The sequence below is a fragment of the Rhinopithecus roxellana genome, chromosome 7 (assembly GCF_007565055.1).
Source record: "Rhinopithecus roxellana isolate Shanxi Qingling chromosome 7, ASM756505v1, whole genome shotgun sequence".
In the NCBI taxonomy this organism is placed as follows: domain Eukaryota; kingdom Metazoa; phylum Chordata; class Mammalia; order Primates; family Cercopithecidae; genus Rhinopithecus; species Rhinopithecus roxellana.
In genome coordinates this window covers 36,166,416-36,186,687 of record NC_044555.1, presented here as the reverse complement: position 1 = coordinate 36,186,687, position 20,272 = coordinate 36,166,416, and the positions used below count along the sequence as shown (strand labels likewise).

The window sequence follows — 20,272 nt, the reverse complement described above, 5'->3', positions numbered from 1 at the left end:
CACTTCAGTATAGGGCATTTACCTCAATTTTCTCTGCTTATAGCCTACTTGATGGACAAGGTGCTTTTTAAAGCCATAGTTATGGGAGGCTGAGGCAGGAGAATCACTTAAACCCAGGAGGCAGAGGTTACAGTGAGCCGAGATCATGCCATCGTGCTCCAGCCTGGGCCACAAGAGCGAAACTTCGTCTCAAAAAAAAAAAAAAAAAAAAAAGAAAAGCCATAGTTGTAAAGGATGGTTGCTTAACTAGTTTTGTTTTCAACTCTAAGTCAGGGAGAGCCGGCCTGCTGGGTACAAGCTTCTTTTATAACAATCCCTCAGTGGTGTTCTTTAGTTTGAAAACCTATGAAGAAAATGAAAATGTGTGTTGGTGGCTCAAGCCTGTAATCCCAGCACTTTGAGAGGCCGAGGCGGGCGGATCACGAGGTCAGGAGATCGAGACCATCCTGGCTAACACGGTGAAACCCCGTCTCTACTAAAAAAATACAAAAAACTAGCCGGGCGAGGTGGCGGGTGCCTGTAGTCCCAGCTACTCGGGAGGCTGAGGCAGGAGAATGGCGTAAACCCGGGAGGCGGAGTTTGCAGTGAGCTGAGATCTGGCCACTGCACTCCAGCCTGGGTGACAGAGTGAGACTCCTTCTCAAAAAAAAAAAAAAAAACAAACAAACAAACAAAAAAAAAAACTGATTCTGTCCCATCAACCTGGGGATCTTATAAAAGGATTCCTCAGTCTCACATGATTATTGCTAGGATTTTTTTCTTGCTTCAGTATTCTTATTACTGTGACTTAGAGGTTGCATATACAAACTTCAGGCTTCAAGTTGTAAGCAGTGGATATCTATTGACAGGCTTGGGCCATTTCAATATGCCATAGAAAAGCACTGTCCAATAAAAATATAATGAGAACAACATATATAATTTTGTATTTTCTAATAGCATTATTAAACAAATAAAAAGAAGCAAGTGAAATAAATTCTTAATAATTTTACTTAATCCAACGTAACTGAAATATTATTTTATCTTGAAATTAATAAAATGTACTACTGAGCTATTTTACATTCTTTATTATGCATACTAAGTCTATACAAAGTACAGTGTGTATTTTATACTTTCAGCTAATCTCAATTTGGACTAGCCATATTTCAAATGCTTAATAGCTACATATGGATACAGGCTACTGTATTAGACAGTACAGATCTGGAAGACCTGGGTTATGGCTATATGATGTTCCAGTGCTGACACTGATGCAATTGCTTAAAGTATTTATCTGTATTTTCTTAATGTTAATGATTCCTGCTAAGCTGTAAACATTCTAATGGTGTCTGAAGTAAAAAGAGATCATTCACAGTGTGTGAAAATGGTTACCAGATAATTTAATGCAAAGTGCCACAAAACATCCTCTAGGATACAATACTTCTTGTATTTACTGTTACTCATTCTTGTCCAGTATTATGTGGGTCATATAAATAATGCTTCACAATATATATTGAATATGCTATAAAAAATTGACTTCTATGTTTGAATCCACATACAGCTAATAACAAACAGAGACTGATAGCAACAGAAGAGTCATTTGTGAGTAGCAGTAGCATCAGGTGAGTTTGCATGGACTAAAAAAACATAGCTCAGGGAGGCATAGAACTGGAGCTATAGATAGAACATATAAGACTACATGCAAGAGAAAAGATATGAGCATACAGACAGAAAGACATCTGTATTAGCATGGATCTACATGCTTAAAACTGGATTCAAAGAAAGACTTGGTAAGTCTAATATTTTGAATATTTTATTAGACATAAAAATGAATTTCACAGTAATCCCAGTGACATATAAAAATCACATGTGATAATAAGCAAACAATAATATCAAACTATTTTGCCGTCTCAAAAAGCCAATTCAACTATCATAATGTTACTCTTCAGTTATGAAAATTCACTCAAGCAAAATGTTGCCTAATTACGAACAGACCACCATGACTGACCAAAATTTTGAGAGAGAGAGGAATCTAAAGATTAAATATAGTCATGTCAAATGGTAATTGACTGAGGGTCTTCTAACTACATCTCAAACAAATATTATTATATGTGAATATTCATTCCAAATTACAAAGAACAGAGAAATTAAAATGAAGAAGACAGGGCAGAGAGAAGATCCAGAAAGCTCTGATATTGGGAAAGACTAATAAGAAATTAGATCAAACAGCCAGATAAATATTTACAAAAAATATAAAAATAAATTAAGAAAAAACTATAGATATTTTAGTTTAAATGCTTTTTACAAGTTTTTAAAATTTCTTTTTAAATTGATACATAGTATTTTACATATTTATGGGGTACACATGAGTATTTGTTACAGGTATAGAATGTGTAATGATCAAATCAAGGTATATGGGGTATTTATCACAGAGATTTGAAGTGGTGGGGGGATAAAGACAGGGTGGTTAGTGGTTACAAACGTACAGTTAGAAGTTCTAAAGTTCCATGGTGACTATGGTTAGCAATAATGTATATTTCATAGTAAGAGAGAATTTGAAATGTTTCCAACACATAGTAACTATAAATACTCATGTTTAAATGCTTTTGATTGCAAGTAACAGAAAACTCAAACTCAAATTGTTTTAAACAATGAATGAAATGTATTGACAAAATGTAGTTGAAAAAACCTAGAGGTAAGATTTCAGGCATAATTTTATTAGGCCTCTAGCTTAGTTTTTCTGTGATTTTTCTCAATGTTGCCACTCTCCATGTGTTGCAATTGTTTTCAGGCTGTTCTTTATCATTGTAGCAAAATGGCTACTGCAGTTACAGAATTTATATCACCATGCTACATCTTTGTAGGAAAGTCCTGTATTTTATTCTGAACCAATCTGAACCAATCATGGTGCCCAGAAAAATACTACACATTTATTATTTTGGGTCAGGATTATTGACTATACATAATTTAATTGGTATTGCAGAGGAAGTGAGATTATGCTAACTGGATTATAGCTCTCAGTGCTCATCCCTATGATGAACATCAATCCCATCCAAATTGCATGGCTGCCGCAAAATGAGGGAGGGATGGAACAGGTGCTGCGAAGACAAATATCCACTTTATGAAGACTAGGATATATGGTCCTGTATGATATATCTGAAAATCCAACAAAAGAAGTTTCAGTTAGTCATAATGTGATCTACCTTAAGAAGAAACCTGGCTTTCATTAACTTGCTTAACAGATGCCTGAACCCTTAACAAATAAATAGAAAGTATTGTCATCAGGACAGCCTGGTCTTCAACAGTTTCTCTTTGGTATTTTTATCTGTAGGCACAGATGCTAAAGAAAGCCAGATGACTCCCTCAGATATCAGAGGGAGTCCAGACCCAGGCAAAATGGGTGCATACCACAGCAGGTGACCTCCAGTTACCTTTAAGTCATTAACATATCACGATAATACTGAAAACTCTCCCCTGAGGGAAGACCCCTGACATTTTGTGTACATGTGATGTATAAAGTAGTATGTTTATGAACTATGCCTGTGTTCCTGGAACTCCTCTCCATACATGTCAACATACTTCTCCCACCCTGCATCTTACTCTTTATAACTCCCATTGACTTTATAACTCCCTGCCATTGCCTAGAGAGAAGGTGCCTTTTGAGCATGAGCTCTACTTCTCCATTCTTTGGCCACTGAATGAAACCTGATTGTTTCTCCAATTGCATGTTCTTTTTTTGTGGCCAATATAAAGTAGGGAAAGAACAGAGCTGATGACAATGTTACATTTGGGCTCAATTATTATGAAGACTTTGACAAATGTTGTTTAATACAAACATTTAATCATTACATGTCATATTTTATCATTAATTAAATCAAATGCAATAATTCTAAAGCAAAATTTTAATATTTTTGTAGATGAATGTAGTTTGTTTATTGAGTCATACCAGTGAAAACCATCTGTTCCATTTTCTTTTTTCCCCAATAAATTGTTTTTTATTATGTAAACATATATAACGGAGTGTTAATAATTTTCAATTTGAGCCATGTAAAAAGATAATTTGTGTAATTTGATAAAAAGATAATTTGTGTAAACTCTAAAATGTTCATCTTTAACAGATATCATTGAAAATAAAGCCTAGATACTGGATCAGAGTTAATTGATAATATTATTTTTGTGAGGTTTTCTTTTGTTTGAGTGTGTGTGTGTGTGTGTGTGTGTGTGTGTGTGTGTGTGTGTGTTGGCCTAGGACAGTGTTGTTCAACAGATATGTAATACAAGTAACATATTAGCCATATTAAAAAGTAAAAAAAAGATTATTTTTAAATATATTGTAATAATATATTATAACCCAATATATTTAAAAGATGATGTCAACATTAATTAAATAAAAATATTAAGGAGATATTTTGTCCTGTTTTTTTCCACTGGGATTTCAAAGTGTTGTGTGTATGTTATACTTCCAGCACGCATCAATTAATGCCAGCTGCTAACACATTTTAAGTGTTTAATAGCCCCATGTAGCTAGTGGCTCTCATATTTTATGACATAGGTTCAGAATGATTTATGATTATTCTTTATATGGCCCAAAGGCTCTGGGTGTTAGCCAAAGGTACAATGTACCTTGTACTGTGTAGTATTTTTAATACATTGTTAAGCTTTGTCTTTACTTATTTTATAGATATACTTCACCTAGTTCTGTCCTTGATGCATATTTTGATACAGTTTATTAATTCTGTGTGCTGAGTCTTTGATAATCCCTCTTATTTAATTCTAATTTTACCACCTTGTGCTTGCCACCCTTTTATTTACTTAGAATTTACTGGGATGAACGCCAATAGCTGCCTAATTCCACTTTCTTCAATACTTTCCCTTTCTACAGTATTTTCTTTTTATAGCATTTTCATCTGAATTCTTTAAGCTTTACTTAAAAATTAGCTTTCCTAAGGCATTTATTATATTCTGTTTCTTGGTGCACACACATTCACTTATCAAGCACTCAAGATTGAATAATATTTCACAATTCCCATGTCCCCAGCTTCATTTAACTTGACTTTATTCAGATTGTCCTAAGAAGCTTTTTGTTCATTTATAATACAATCAGAGAAAAGTAAGATGAAGTAACAGACAGAAAGTTTTCTTCCTTCAAGTTGAAAGTATTTCCAAAGACCTATATATTTTGATAAAATTAGATTAATGTCAATAGGATATTAGGAACTATTTCAAAGATTATACTGATATTAATATGAGGTCAATCAAGCACGTCATATTGTTGCATTTAAAAGACAACAAATGGAAAATGCATAGCATATATTGTTTCCAAATAACTTCTCAATATATATTTTCCCCTATGTCCTTTTCCCATCTTGATATAATTATGTCATTTGAATAGACTTGGCAGCAAAAAGCACTAGTTAAAATTGTGAGCTTTGGAATCAGAAAGTCTTGGGTTCTTAGCTCTGCTACTCACTAGTTGCATGACTTTGAGCAAGTACCTTTATTTCTCTGAGTATTTCATTATTTCTATATAAATGAGGAATGATAAATTTAAATCATCTCATTGACTGTTGAAAAGATTAAGTAAAATAAGTAATGCTTGAACATAATTGACACTCAAAAATTATTTATTAATGTTTTTATTATTAATAATAACCATAGTGCTTCAAGGTAAATTCAATAGAGTCAGTCTATATATATTTGTCATTATTAATGCAATTTAAGGAACAAAAAATTTTTACTTAAGTATCTAAAACTGTGTTGAGTATAAAACCAATAATTTTAATCACTCTGTACTTTTTGAAACACTAATGAACCAAATATCTTTTTCAAGAATTTAGGAAAATAACAACAAAATGACCCAACAAAAGTAGGAACAAGTTATTTCAGATTAAAAAAAAAGTTACAATCTTATAAAATTGATACATAAACCAAAAGCAATTGTTGTTTCTGTAAAAATAAATTCACACGTGACTGATTGATATGGTTTTGCTATGTCCCCTCCCAAATTTCATCTTGAATTGCAGCTCCCAAAATCCCCATGTGTCATGGGAGGGACCCAGTGGGAAGTAATTGAATCATGGGGGTGGGTTTTTCCCACGCTGTTCTCATGATAGTGAACAAGGCTCGTGAGGTCAGATGGTTTTATAAAGGGCAATTCCCCTGAGTTCATTAAAACAATTTCCTTTATGAATTATCCAGTCTTGCTTATGTCTTTATTAGCATTGTGGGAATGAACTCATACAGTAAATTGGTACCAGGTAGTAGGTCACTGCTGTAAAGATACCCAAAAATGTGGAAGAGACTTTGGAAATGGGTAACAGGCAGAGATTAGAATAGTTTGGAGGAATCAAAGGAAGAAAGGAAAATATGTAAAAGTATGGAACTTCCTAGAGACTGTTGAATGGCTTTTAACAAAATTCTGATGTTGATATGGACAAAAAAGTCCAGGCTGAGGTGGTCTCAGATAGAGATGAGGTACTTGTTGGGAACTGGAGTGAAGGTGACTCTTGTTGTGCCTGGTGGCATTTTACACCTGTGCTAGAGACTTGTGAATCTTTGAACTTGAGATAGATTATTTAGGGTATCTGTCAGTAGAAATTTCTAAGTGTAAAGCGTTCAAGAGGAAGCAGAGAATAAAACTTCGGAAAATTTGCAGCCTGATGATGCAATAGAAAAGAAAAACTCATTTTCTGAGGAGAAATTCAAGCCTGCTGCAGAAACTTGCATAAGTAACAGGGAACTGAATGTTAATCGCTAAGACAGTGGGGAGAATGTCTTCAGGGCATTTCAGAGACCTTTGGAGCAGCCTCTCCCATCACAGGCCCAGAGGCCTAGGAGGAAAAAATGGTTTCCTGGGGAGGGTTCAGGGTCCCCCTGCTGTGGGCAGGCTAGGTACTTGGTGCCCTGAATCCCAACCACTCCAGCCATGGCTAAAAGAGGCCAGTGTTCAACTTAGGCCATGGCTTCAGAGCATGAAGTCCTAAGCCTTGGCAGCTTCCACATGGTGTTGAGGCTGCAGGTGCCCAGAAGACAAGAACTGAGGTTTGGGAACCTCTGCCTAGATTTCAGAGAATGAATGGAAATGCCTGGATGTCCAGGCAAAAGTTTCCTGCATGGGTGGAGCTCTCATGGAGAACCTCTGGTAGGGCAGTGTAGAAGGAAAATGTGGGGTGGGAGCCCCCACACAGAGTCCCCACTGGGGCAGTGCCTAGTGGAGCTGTAAGAAGTGGGCCACCATCTTCCAGAACACAGAATGGTGGATTCACTGACCACTTGCCCATGTGCCTGAAAAAGCTGCCAACAATGCCATTCTATAAAATTATCTAGAAGGGGGCCCTGTGCCCTGCAACAACACATGGGTGGAGCTGCCCAAGGCTGCAGGAGCCCACCTCTTGCAGCAGCATGACCTGGATGTGAGATATGGAGGAAAATTAGATCATTTTGGAGCTTTAAGATTTGACTTCCCTACTGGATTTTGGAATTGCATGGAGCCTTTAGCTCCTTTTGTTTTGGCCAATTTCTCCCATTTGGAATGAGCGTATTTACCATGCCTGTAATTTTATCTAATTGTATCTAAGAAGTACCCAATTGTATCTAAGAAGTAACTATCTTGCTTTTGAATTTACAAGCTCATAGGCAGAAGGGACTCTACTTGTCTCAGGTGAGACTTTGAACTATGGGCTTTTGAGTTAATACTGAAATTAGTTAAGAATTTGGAGGGCATTTGGGAAGGCATGATTGGTTTTGAAATATGAGGATATGGGATATGAGATTTGGGATGGGTCAGGGATGGAATGATATGATTTGGCTGTGTCCCCACCCAAATCTGATCTTAAATTGTAGCTTCCATAGTTCTCGTATGTCATGGGAAGAAGCTGGTAGGAGGCAATTGAATCATGGGGATGAGTTTTTCCCAGCCTCTTCTCATGATAGTGAGTAAGTCTCAGGGTATCTGATGGTTTTATAAAGGGTAGATTCCCTGCTCATGATAGTGAGTAAGTCTCAGGGTATCTGATGGTTTTATAAAGGGTAGTTTCCCTGAACACACTCTCTTGCCTGCTGCCATTTAAGATGTTCCTTTGCTCCTCTTTCACCTTCTACCATGATTGTGAGGCCTCCTCAGCCATGTGGAACTGTGAGTTTATTAAACCTCTTTCCTTTATAAATTACCCAGTTTCAGGTATGCCTTTATTAACAACATGAGAATGGACTAATACACTGATCTAACTCAGAAAAATAATAAAATAATACTTAAGCAAATTTAGAAATGAGAAACTGCATATGAAGAATTTAAAAACCAAGAGATAAAGGGGCGCCAAGATGGCTGAATAGGAACAGCTCCAGCCTCCATCTCCCAGCGTGAGCGACACAGAAGATGGGTGATTTCTACATTTCCAACTGAAGAAATGGGTTCATCTCACTAGGGCATGTTGGACAGTTGGTGCAGGACAGTGAGTGTAGCCCAACGAGCTAGAGCCAAAGCAGGGTGAGGCATCTCCTTACCCGGGAAGCACAAGGGGGAAGATAATTCCTTTCCCTAGCCAAGGGAAACTGTGACACACAACACCTGGAAAATCAGGTCACTCCCACCCTAATATGGCGCTTTACCAAGGGTCTTAGCAAACGGCACACCAAGAGATTATATCCTGCGCCTGGCTCAGAGGGTCCCACGCCCACTGAGCCTCCCTCATTGCTAGCACAGCCGTCTGAGATCTAACTGCAAGGTGGCAGCAAGACTGGGGGAGGGGTGCCTGCCATTGCTGAGGCTTAAGTAGGTAAACAAAGAGGCTAGGAAGCTCAAACTGGGTGGAGCCAAACTCAGCTCAAGGAGGACTGCCTGCCTCTGTAGACTCCACCTCTGGGGACAGGGCATAGCTAAACAAAAAGCAGCAAAAGCCTCTGCAGATGTAAATGTCCCTGTCTGACAGCTTTGAAGAGAGTAGTGATTCTCTCAGCATGGAGGTTGAAATCTGAGAACGGACAGACTGCCTGCTGAAGTGGGTCTCTAACCCCCAGTAGCCTAACTGGAGTGGACCTCAAGCAAACTCCAACAGACCTGCAGCTGAGGGTCCTGACTGTCAGAAGGAAAACTAACAGAAAGGACATCCACACCAAAACCCCATCTGTATGTCACCATCATCAAAGACCAAAGGTAGATAAAACCACAAAGATGGGGAAAAAGCAATGCAGAAAAGCTCAAAATTCAGATAATCAGAGTGCCTCTCCCCCTCCAAAGGAATGTAGCTCCTCGCCAGCAATGGAACAAAGCTGGATGGAGAATGACTTTGATGAGTTGAGAGAAGAAGGCTTCAGTTGATCAAACTTCTCAGAGCTAAAGGAGGAACTACGAACCCAGCACAAAGAAACTAAAAACCTTGAAAAAAGATTTGACGAATGGATAACTAGAATAACCAATGCAGAGAAGTCCAAAAATGACCTGATAGAGATGAAAACCATGACACGAGAACTACGTGACAAATCCAAAAGCTTCAGTAACCGACTCGATCAACTGGAAGAAAGAGTATCAGAGATTGAAGATCAAATAAATGCAATGAAGTGATAAGAGCAGTTTAGAGAAAAAAGAGTAAAAAGAAATGAACAAACCTCCAAGAAATATGGGATTATGTGAAAAGACCAAATCTACGTCTGATTTATGTACCTGAAAGTGACGGGGAGAATGGAACCAACTTGGAAAACACTCTGCAGGATATTATCCAGGAGAACTTGCCCAGTCTAGCAAGGCAGGCCAACATTCAAATTCAAGAAATACAGAGAATGCCACAAAGATACTCCTCAAGAAGAGCAACTCCAAGACACATAATTGTCAGATTCACCAAAGTTGAAATGAAGGAAAAAATGGTAAAGGCCAATAGAGAGAAAGGTCGGGTTACCCACAAAGGGAAGCCCATCAGACTAATAGCAGATCTCTCGGCAGAAACTCTACAAGCCAGAAGAGAGTGGGGGCCAATATTCAACATTCTTCAAGAAAAGAATTTTCAACCCAGAATTTCATACCCAGCCAAACTAAGTTTCAAAAGTGAAGGAGAAATAAAATCTTTTACAGACAAGCAAATGCTGAGAGATTCTGTCACCACTAGGCCTGCCCTACAAGAGCTCCTGAAGCAAGCACTAAACATCAAAAGGAACAACCAGTACCAGCCATTGCAAAAACATGCCAAACGTAAAGACCATCAATGCTAGGAAGAAACTGCATCAACTCATGAGCAAAATAATCAGCTAACATCATAATGACAGGATCGAGTTCACACATAAGAATATTCACCTTAAATGTAAATGGGATAAATGCTCCAATTGAAAGACCCAGACTGGCAAATTAGATAAAGAGTCAAGGCCCAGCAGTTTGCTGTATTCAGGAGACCCATCTCACTTAGAGAGCCACACATAAGCTCAAAATAAAGGGATGGAGGAAGATCTACCAAGCTAATGGAAAATAAAAAAAGGCAGGGGTTGCAATCCTACTCTCTGATAAAACAGACTTTAAACCAACAAAGATCAAAAGAGACAAAGAAGGCCATTACATAATGGCAAAGGGATCAATTCAACAAGAAGAGCTAACTATCCTAAATATGTATGTACCCAAAACAGGAGCACCCAGATTCATAAAGCAAGTCCTTAGAGACCTACAAAGAGACTTAGACTCCTACACAATAATAATGGGAGACTTTAACACTCCACTGTCAACATTAGACAGATCAACGAGACAGAAAGTTAACAAGGATATCCAGGAATTGAACTCAACTCTCCATCAAGTGGACCTAATAGAAACCTACAGAACTCTCCATCCCAAATCAACAGAATATACATCTTCTCAGCACCACATCGCACTTATTCCAAAATTGACCACATAGTTGGAAGTAAAGCACTCCTCAGCAAATGTAAAAGAACAGAAATTATAACAAACTGTGTCTCAGACCACAGTGCAATCAAACTAGAACTCAGGAACAAGAAACTCAGTCAAAACCACTCAACTACATGGAAACTGAACAACCTGCTCCTGAATGACTACTGGGTACCTAACGAAATGAAGGCGGAAATAAAGATGTTCTTTGAAACCAATGAGAACAAAGATACAACATACCAGAGTCTCTGGGATACATTTAAAGCAGTGTGTAGAGGGAAATTTATAGTACTAAATGCCCACAAGAGAAAGCAGGAAAGATCTAAAATTGACACCCTAACACCACAATTAACTAGAGAATCAAGAGCAAACACATTCAAAAGCTCAGCAGAAGGCAAGACATAACTAAGATCAGAGCAGAACTGAAGGAGATAAAGACACAAAAACCCTTAAAAAAATCAATGAATCCAGGAGCTGTTTTTTGGAAAAAGATCAACAATATTGATAGACCACTAGCAAGACTAACACAGAAGAAAAGACAGAAGAATCAAATAGATGCAATAAAAATTGATAAAGGGTATATCACCACCAACCCCACAGAAATAAATACAAACTACCATCAGAGAATGCTATAAACACCTCTACGCAAATAAACTAGAAAACCTAGAAGAAAGGGATAAATTCCTGGACACATACACTCTCCCAAGACTAAACCAGGAAGAAGTTGAATCCCTGAATAGACCAATAGCAGGCTCTGAAATTGAGGCAACAATTAATAGCCTACCCACCAAAAAAAGTCCAGGACCAGACAGATTCACAGCTCAATTCTACCAGAGGTACAAGGAGGAGTTGGTACCATTCTTTCTGAAACTATGCCAGAAAAAGAGGGAATCCTCCCTAACTCATTTTATGAGGCCAACATCATCCTGATACTAAAGCCTGACACAGACACAACAAAAAAAGAGATTTTTAGACCAATATCCTTGATGAACATTGATGCAAAAATCCTCAATAAAATACTGACAAACTGAATCCAGCAGCACATCAAAAAGCTTATCCACCCTGATCAAGTGGGTTTCATCTCTGGGATGCAAGGCTGGTTCAACATATGCAAATCAATAAATGTAATCCAGCATATAAACAGAACCAAAGACAAAAACCACATGATTATCTCAATAGATGCAGAAAAGGCCTTTGACAAAATTCAACAGCCCTTCATGCTAAAACCTGCACATTGTACACATATACCCTAGAATATAAAGTATAATAATAATAATAAGAAGAAGAATAGCAGGCTCTAGTGTGCCAGAAACTGCCACTTTTCATTTACTAACTCATTTAACCCTCACAGCTACCCTGTAGGTCTGTAGTATTATGGTTTCATTTTGTAGGTGAAGAAGCCATAGAGAAGCCAGCAAGTAAGTAAGGCTGTCAATATAGTAAACCATGCTAATTAGTTTCAACCTCTCTTATCAATGCAGCATGGAGGAATTCAAAGAGAACTCAAGAATCTCGCCAACATCAGCTCTAGATACTCATGAATTTTGTGCCTAGTCACTTCTCTTTCAGTCCTGTTTTCCTCACTTGCACAACAGGAAGTGACACTTTCTAAGACTTTTATTGTGTCAAAGCAAAACTTGTACTGGATAAAATTGAACAGTCAAGGAAGACTTTTGAAGGAGTGAAGAGTGTGCCATTCCCAAGTATACCAAATTGGTATATTGATTATTTTGAGTTGAAAAACACTGAAGAAACTTCAGAAGGGGCTAGATGACCTGTCTCTTTCTAGACTCAGCAAACTTTTAAAAATCCTTCATCTGGGAGGGGTACCCTCCCCATACCAGCGAGAAAATAGCCCTTATCACCAGATACTGGGAAATCGGGGCTGCAATGGGCCTGAATAAATATACTTACTGAAGTAATCTTTATTTTCCACTAGTTTTATACCCCACCACACCCCATATATCTCCCAGTGACTTCTGTAGAAATTTACTGTCTCTACCCATATCATCCTTGTCCTGTCAGTTCTTCTCAAATGTATAATTCCTTGTCTAAATAGTATGAAAGCATCTTGCTTTGACCACTTTGAGCTTCACTTTTTTTTGTGAAGTTCCTATGTACATGTTAAACTAATAAAATTTGTATGCTTTTCTCTCATTAAAAAAAAAAAACGAGACTACAATATAAAATTCTATATCAAGAAATGTACAAATCTTAATTAACTAAAATTTAAAACAATAAATTGTATCAAAAAATCCATTCGATGACAGGTAAAAATAATAAAACCCAAATTGGCTGAAATTGTAGAAGAATATAAGATTATAAAATTTTACTTCACAAAAGAAAATAGAAGCAATGATTTTCCAATTGACTTCAAGGAATAGAAACTTTCAAGGAATAGAAAATTACTGTTATTTTAACTGTTCCAGAGCACAGAAAAAAAAATGAAAGCTCCTAATTTATGTCACCAGGTGTATTAGGCCATATTTTGTTTTGCTATAAAGAAATGCCTGAGATTGTGTTATTTATAATGAAAAACAGATTTAATTGGCTCATGGTTCTGCAGGGTATATAGCAAGTATGATGCCAGCATCTGCTTCTGGTGGGGGCCTCCATAATCTTACAATCATGGCTAAATGTGAATGGGGAGTAGAGAGTCATATGACAAGAGCAGGAGCAAAAGAGAGAGTGTAAAGATGCCACATACTTTGAAACAACCAGATCTCATGAAATGTCAAAGTGAGAATTCAGTCATCACCAAGGGAATGGTGCTAAGCCATTCTTAAGGGATCTTCCCCCATGATCAAAACACCTCCCACCAGGTCCCCTCTTCAACACTGGGGATTACATTTCACTGTGAGATTTGGAAGGGACAAATATTCGTACCATATTGTTCCAACCCTGGCCTCCTAAATCTCATGTTCTTCTCACATTGTAGGATAAAATGATCTCCTGCCAATTTCCAACCGCCGCCCCCCCCCCCCATCTTAAATCATTCCAGCATCATGTTTAAAGTCCTCATCTCATATGGCAATGATCTCCTTCCACCTAGGGACCTGTATAATCAAAACAAGTTATTTACTCCCAAGGTACAATGGTGGTACAGACATTGGGTAAACTTTAGCATTCCAGAATAAATTGACCAAAAAATGAACTATGGGCCCCGCACAAGTCTGAAACACAGCAGAGCAGACACTAAACATTAATGCTTAAAAATAATTCTTGACTCCATGTCCTATATCCTGGGCACTCTGATGCAAGAGGTGGGCTCCAAAGGCCTTGGGCAGCTCCACCCCTGTGGCTCTTCCACACGGACTTTGCAAGTTGATGATATATCTGCCATTCTGAGGTCTGGAGGGTGGCAGCCCCATTCCCACAGCTCCACCAGGCAGTGCCCTGGTGTGGACCCTGCATAGGGGCTCCAACCCCACATTTCCCCTCTGCACTGCCCAAGTTGAGTCTTTCTATGAAGGCTCCACCCCTGTGGCAGGATTCTGCCTGGATAACCAGGCTTTCTTATACATTCTCTGAAATATAGGAGGAAGCTGCCAAGCCCCTTTCATGCTTGTATTCTGTTTGCCTGCAGATTTAACACCACATAGAAACCACCAAGGCTAACAGTGTCTTGCACTTTCTACAGTGGCAGCCCAAGCTGTTTCTAGGGCTCTTTGAGCCACAGATAGAGTTAGAGTAGCTGAAATGCAGGATGTAGTGTCTTGAGGCTGAGCAGAGAAGTAGCACCCCGGGCTTGGCCCCTGAAATCATTTGTTCCTCTTTGGCCTCTGAACCTATGATGAGAGTGGTGGCCTAGTGATCTCTGAAATGCCTCAGGACATTTTTCTCCTTGACTTGGGTATCAGCACTTGGCTCCCTTTTCATCATGTCAATATTATGAAAGGTTCATAGCCCTTTTAAATTCTTCCACTTAAAATTGAATTTCCTTCTCTATGATGTGTCCATGTTCTGAATTTTCCCAATTTTTATGCTCCGCTTCCCTTTTAAATATAAGTTCCAATGTTAAGTCATTTATTTGCTCTCATATCTGATGAAAGGTTATTAGAAGCAGCCATGACACTCTTGCATGTCTTGCAGTTTAGAAATTTCTTTTACCAGATACTGTAAGTCATCACTCTTACGTTAAACCTTACACAAAACTAGGATGTGAACAAAATGCAGCCAAGCTCTTTGCTAGGATGTAATCTAGGTAAACTTTACTTGAATTCCCCAAAAGTTATTCATCTTCATCTAAGCCCTTATCATCCTGACCTTCAGTGTCCATATTTCTATTAACATTTTCGTCACAACCACTTAACAAGACCCTAAGAAGTTTCAAATTTTCCCTTCTCTTCCTGTCTTCTGGGCTTCTTGAACTCTTCCAACCTCTGCTCATTACCCATTTCCAAATTGCTTCCACATTTTCAGGTATCTTTATAGCAAAACCTCAGTCCTTGTTATCAATTATCTGAATTAGACCATTTTTGTATTGCTATTAAGAAATACTTGAGACTGAGTAATTTATATAAAATAGAGGTTTAAATGGTACAAGGTTCTGCAGGCTTTATGGAAGCATGGTGCCAGCATCTGCTCAGTTTCTGGAGAGGCCTCAGGAAGCTCTTAATCATGGCAGAAGATGAAGGGGGAGCAAATTAATCACATGGTGAGAGCAGAAGCAAGAGAGAGAAGGGAGAGGTACCATACATTTTTAAAGAACCAGATCTTGTGTGAACTCATAATGAGAACTCACTAATTACGGAAAAAATAGTGCTAAGACATTCATGAGGGATCCACCCCCATGATCTAAACACCTCTCACGAGGGCCCACCTCCAACACTGGGTATTACATTTTAACATAAAATTTGGAGGCAACAAACATCCAAGCCATGCTAGTAGCACTATGGCACTAGACCATTTTAAGGAGAGCAGACAAAAATGAACTCAGGACCACTCGCAGTAGCTGACTTTAGATGTCAAAAGTGCTTTTTGAATGTAATAACTCAATACTGCAAAATAAAACTTTCTTCAAATTGATTCATAAATTGAACTTCAGTGCAAATCTAGTGGGATTTTTTTTTTCAGAACTTGATAAATTAATTCTAGATTTTACTTGAAAGAAAAATTGTGTAAGATTAGTCATTTAAAAATAATTTGAATAATGAGGACATAGGTCTTGCCCTAGCAGTCATATAACATAATGTGAACATACAACAGTTACAGTATTTGGTACTAAAAGAGGAATAAACATACACATCAATGGAATAAAAGAGAAACACAAAACAAGGTTAATTCCCATAGCAAGTAATAAAATTAGCATTTCAAATTAGTAATGAAAGGATGCATTTTTCAATATATATTTTAAACATAATTAGCTATTTGAAAATGAATTAGTTAAAACTCTTAACTTTGAAATAAGAATACATTTCAGGATATTTAGGCTCTCGATGTATAAGCAAAAATTGTAAAGAAAAATGTATGGGAATGTTTTAGTTTTACCCACAAGAAGGCATTTCTAAGTGTGATGTGAAATTCAGAAGCTTTAAAGTAAAAAACAAATATTTGAAAATATAAAATTATATTTTCTTTCACAAAAATATAAGTATACCTATATACACATATATACACACATATATTTATACACACATTATATATAAAATTATATATACCATAGTGTATATATACTATATATTATATTATAGTATACAATAGTATATTATATTATAGTATACTATAGTATATTATAGTATGGTATATTATATTAAAATACTATAATATAGTATATATACTATATAATATGTACTATATACTATATTATATATACTATATATAGAGTGTGTATATATATACTATTATATATATTATAATATATATATTATATATTATATATATATAAGAGTGTTTTTGCCTATTAAAACAAAACAATTAACACAGGGCTGCCAATTTAGCTTTACTGCTAACAGGGAGTCATAGGTTATAAATCACTGCATCATTCTGACAGTAAGACTTTAAGTCACAGGTGTATATAAGACTAGTTATTAGCTCATTTTACAGAAATATTTTAATCAGAAAACTCCTTTTTTTTCAGAACAAGTTTATAAAAGCATAATTCAGCATTAAAAACTATTCTGAGATTCTGCATCCCAGCCTCTCGGAACCTGGTTCTTTCTGTGTTTACCAATAGGAAAATATTGCTATTGAAAATATCAATACAATTGACATTATTGGGAATGCTGTCTTCGGACAGATGACAATACCTATTTGTATAATATATACTGCTTAGTGCATCTACCATGAATAGGGCCTTGCTTTGAATTAACAGCAGTTTATAACTCTGAATTCACTTTGTATAAAATAGATGATCATTATCAGTATTCAGGAAAGGGAAAATCCAATCATGAAAGGAGTCATTACAGGTGAGAATTCTAAGAAATTGAGACTGAAATGGTAAGATAATATTGCCTATGAATACAACCTCTTACTGTAAGCTTAGGGTAATTTACTAATTTGGCATTTAGAAGTAAAAGTACAACATCTGTTTCTTAAGTTAGGAGACATATTTTGCCTTATTGCTAGCCTCATCATATAAGGCATGAAAATACATTAATATTATTTTTAAAAATGGAATATTACCTAAAGTAAGTATAAATGCATTAAAAACATAATTCATTAAACTATCTACTAATATTAATGAGCTTACAAAGTAGGATATTTCTTTTAAATATAATTCTTATGTGTGTAATATAAAAATTTGTAACAGAGCCGAATACATAATAAACTATGTCTCTTTGTATGACATATACGGTACAATTTGCCATGTAAGGTACGATTGCTGAGTTAATTATTTTACTTAATAGCTAACTGGATCCAAATAAACAGTAAACCTATTAAAGAAAATTTCCAGTGAATTTATGCAAGAAGTAGAAGAACTTGAACATTTCTGTATAAGAATATTTATTTATTTTTATTTATCTACATCTATTGTTGCATCAACAGTGGACTAGGCACTGTACTAACAGTTCCATTTGCATTATTCCATTTAATTTTTTTTTTTTTTTTTTTTTTTTTTTTGAGACGGAGTCTCGCTCTGTCTCCCGGGCTGGAGTGCAGTGGCCGGATCTCAGCTCACTGCAAGCTCCGCCTCCCGGGTTCACGCCATTCTCCTGCCTCAGCCTCCCAAGTAGCTGGGACTACAGGCGCCCGCCACCTCGCCCGGCTAGTTTTTTGTATTTTTTAGTAGAGACGGGGTTTCACCATGTTAGCCAGGATGGTCTCGATCTCCCGACCTCGTGATCTGCCCGTCTCGGCCTCCCAAAGTGCTGGGATTACAGGCTTGAGCCACCACGCCCGGCCCTATTTTTATTTTTATTTTTATTTTTTTGAGACAAAGTCTCACTCTGTCACCCAGGCTGGAGTGCAGTGGTGTGATCTTGGCTCACTGCAACCTCTTCCTCCCAGATTCAGGCGATTCTCCTGCCTTGGCCTCCTGAGTAGCTGAGATTATAGGCATGCACCACCACTCCTGGCTAATTTTTGTATTTTTAGTAGAGACGGGGTTTCACCATGTTGGTCAGGCTGGTCTCCAATTCCTGACCTCGTGATCCACCTGCCTCGGCCTCCCAAAGTGCTGGGATTACAGGTGTAAGCCACTGTGCGAGCCTCCATTTAATTTTTCCTACAATGATTTAAGTGGAAATTAGAACCCAGAGATGACTTCAAAGCACAGGCATTTTGTCATCATACATGCAACCACTTTCTAAATTCAGCAAGCATTTAAGGGACTTAATATACTTGGAACGGCTTGAAATCTGAGAGAAAATCTGAGCAATGTTGCAAAAAGCTTTCTTCCAGTTTGACTTTGGGAAACAAATGCAGAAAAGTGCATACTTCATGTTTAAAATGAGTGAAATATGAATGCACAGTTTTATACTGACAATGTCATTCCACTTTTACTTCAATTTGATTTTTATCTCAGCCTAAATGGAATACAACATTAAATCACAGATTTCAATTTTCCACTTTTACCTCAAGAGGCGAGTTTTGGCAAGTCCAAGGTTTAGGTTTATGCATTTTACCATTTCGTAGAACATCTATCAAAGTGGACAGACCTTGTTTCTTTATTTCTAAATCTCTTCATATTGAGAAACATTTGAACTGCTAAATATTTAAATCTCTATTAAATTGTTCTGAAATAAAAAATATACGATTTAGAAGTAGCCCAAACAAGTGGGAAGAAACTAATTTGCTTTGATTTCTTAACATCATAATTTCTTGATGTCATTGCAGGTACTAAGTTAGCCCTTTTCTATCAGGTGAAGCTATGTATAAAATTACTGTGCTTGGTCAATATTTACTTAATTAGTGAGACTTTTCAGTCCCATAAAACAGAAATATGGCATACCATTTTTAAAATAGGGAAAATAATTGTGAACAATAAAAATGACTTTACACAACCACTGTTTTTGTTTCATATCAATCTTTTCCTATCTATACATATTTATGTTTCCATAATTTTCATCATACATACCATTATTACCAGCATTATTCTATCTTTATATAAATTATAGCTTGGATGAAATAAAACTGGTTATTAGTTCTTTTAAAACTTAAAAAACTTTTATTATTTATCTACTCTTAGTATATATATATATATATTAAATGCTACAAATTATTGAATGCTACTATATCCCAGGAACTGGGTTCAGGATTGGCTACATAATTTTTATGGTTGAGCACCAAAGGAAAATGTGGGGTTGCTTACTCAAAACAACAGAAAAAGGAGGGGGTGGAGCAAAATGGAGGAATACAAGGCTCCACTAATCATCCCCCTGACAAGCATACCATTTAACAACTATCTACACACAAAAGCACCTTTGTAAGAACAAAAATACAGTGAACACTCACAGTACCTGGTTGTAATATCATATTACTGAAAAAGGCACTAAAGGGGTTTAAAAGAAGGCTTGAAGCCCTGGCGCCATTCATCCTCCATCCCCCATTAGCAGTGGCATGCTGTGAAGAGCATCTCTGGGTGCTGGGGGAGGGAAGTCACAACAATTACTACATAATGAACTCAGTGCTGTCCTATTAGAGCAGAAAGGAAAGCCAAACCAAATTCAGCCGATGCCTACTCACAGAGAAGGAATTTAAACCAGTCCTAGCCAGAGGGCAATCACTGATCCCAGTGGTCAGAATTTGATTTCCTGCAAGAATCACCACCACGTGTTACAGGGCTCTGGGACCCAAATAAACTTAAAAGGCAGTTAAAGTCACAAGAACTGCAACACCTAGGCGAAACCTAGGGCGGAACTGGGCCCAGAGACAGTGGATTGGGAGGGCCTGTGACATACTGAGACACCAACTGGGGCATCCAGGGGAGTATTGGCATAATTCTTCCCCTAACCCAAGGCTGCATAGCTCCTGGCTCCAAAAGAGGCCCTTTCTTTCTAT

At 37.2% G+C, this 20,272-nt stretch overlaps 1 pseudogene; it reads left to right on the top strand.

Annotated features, from left to right (window-relative positions):
* The first annotated feature begins 1,672 nt into the window (after positions 1–1,672).
* The window catches only part of LOC104675611, a 30,633-nt pseudogene continuing 12,033 nt past the window's right edge, over positions 1,673–20,272 (top strand).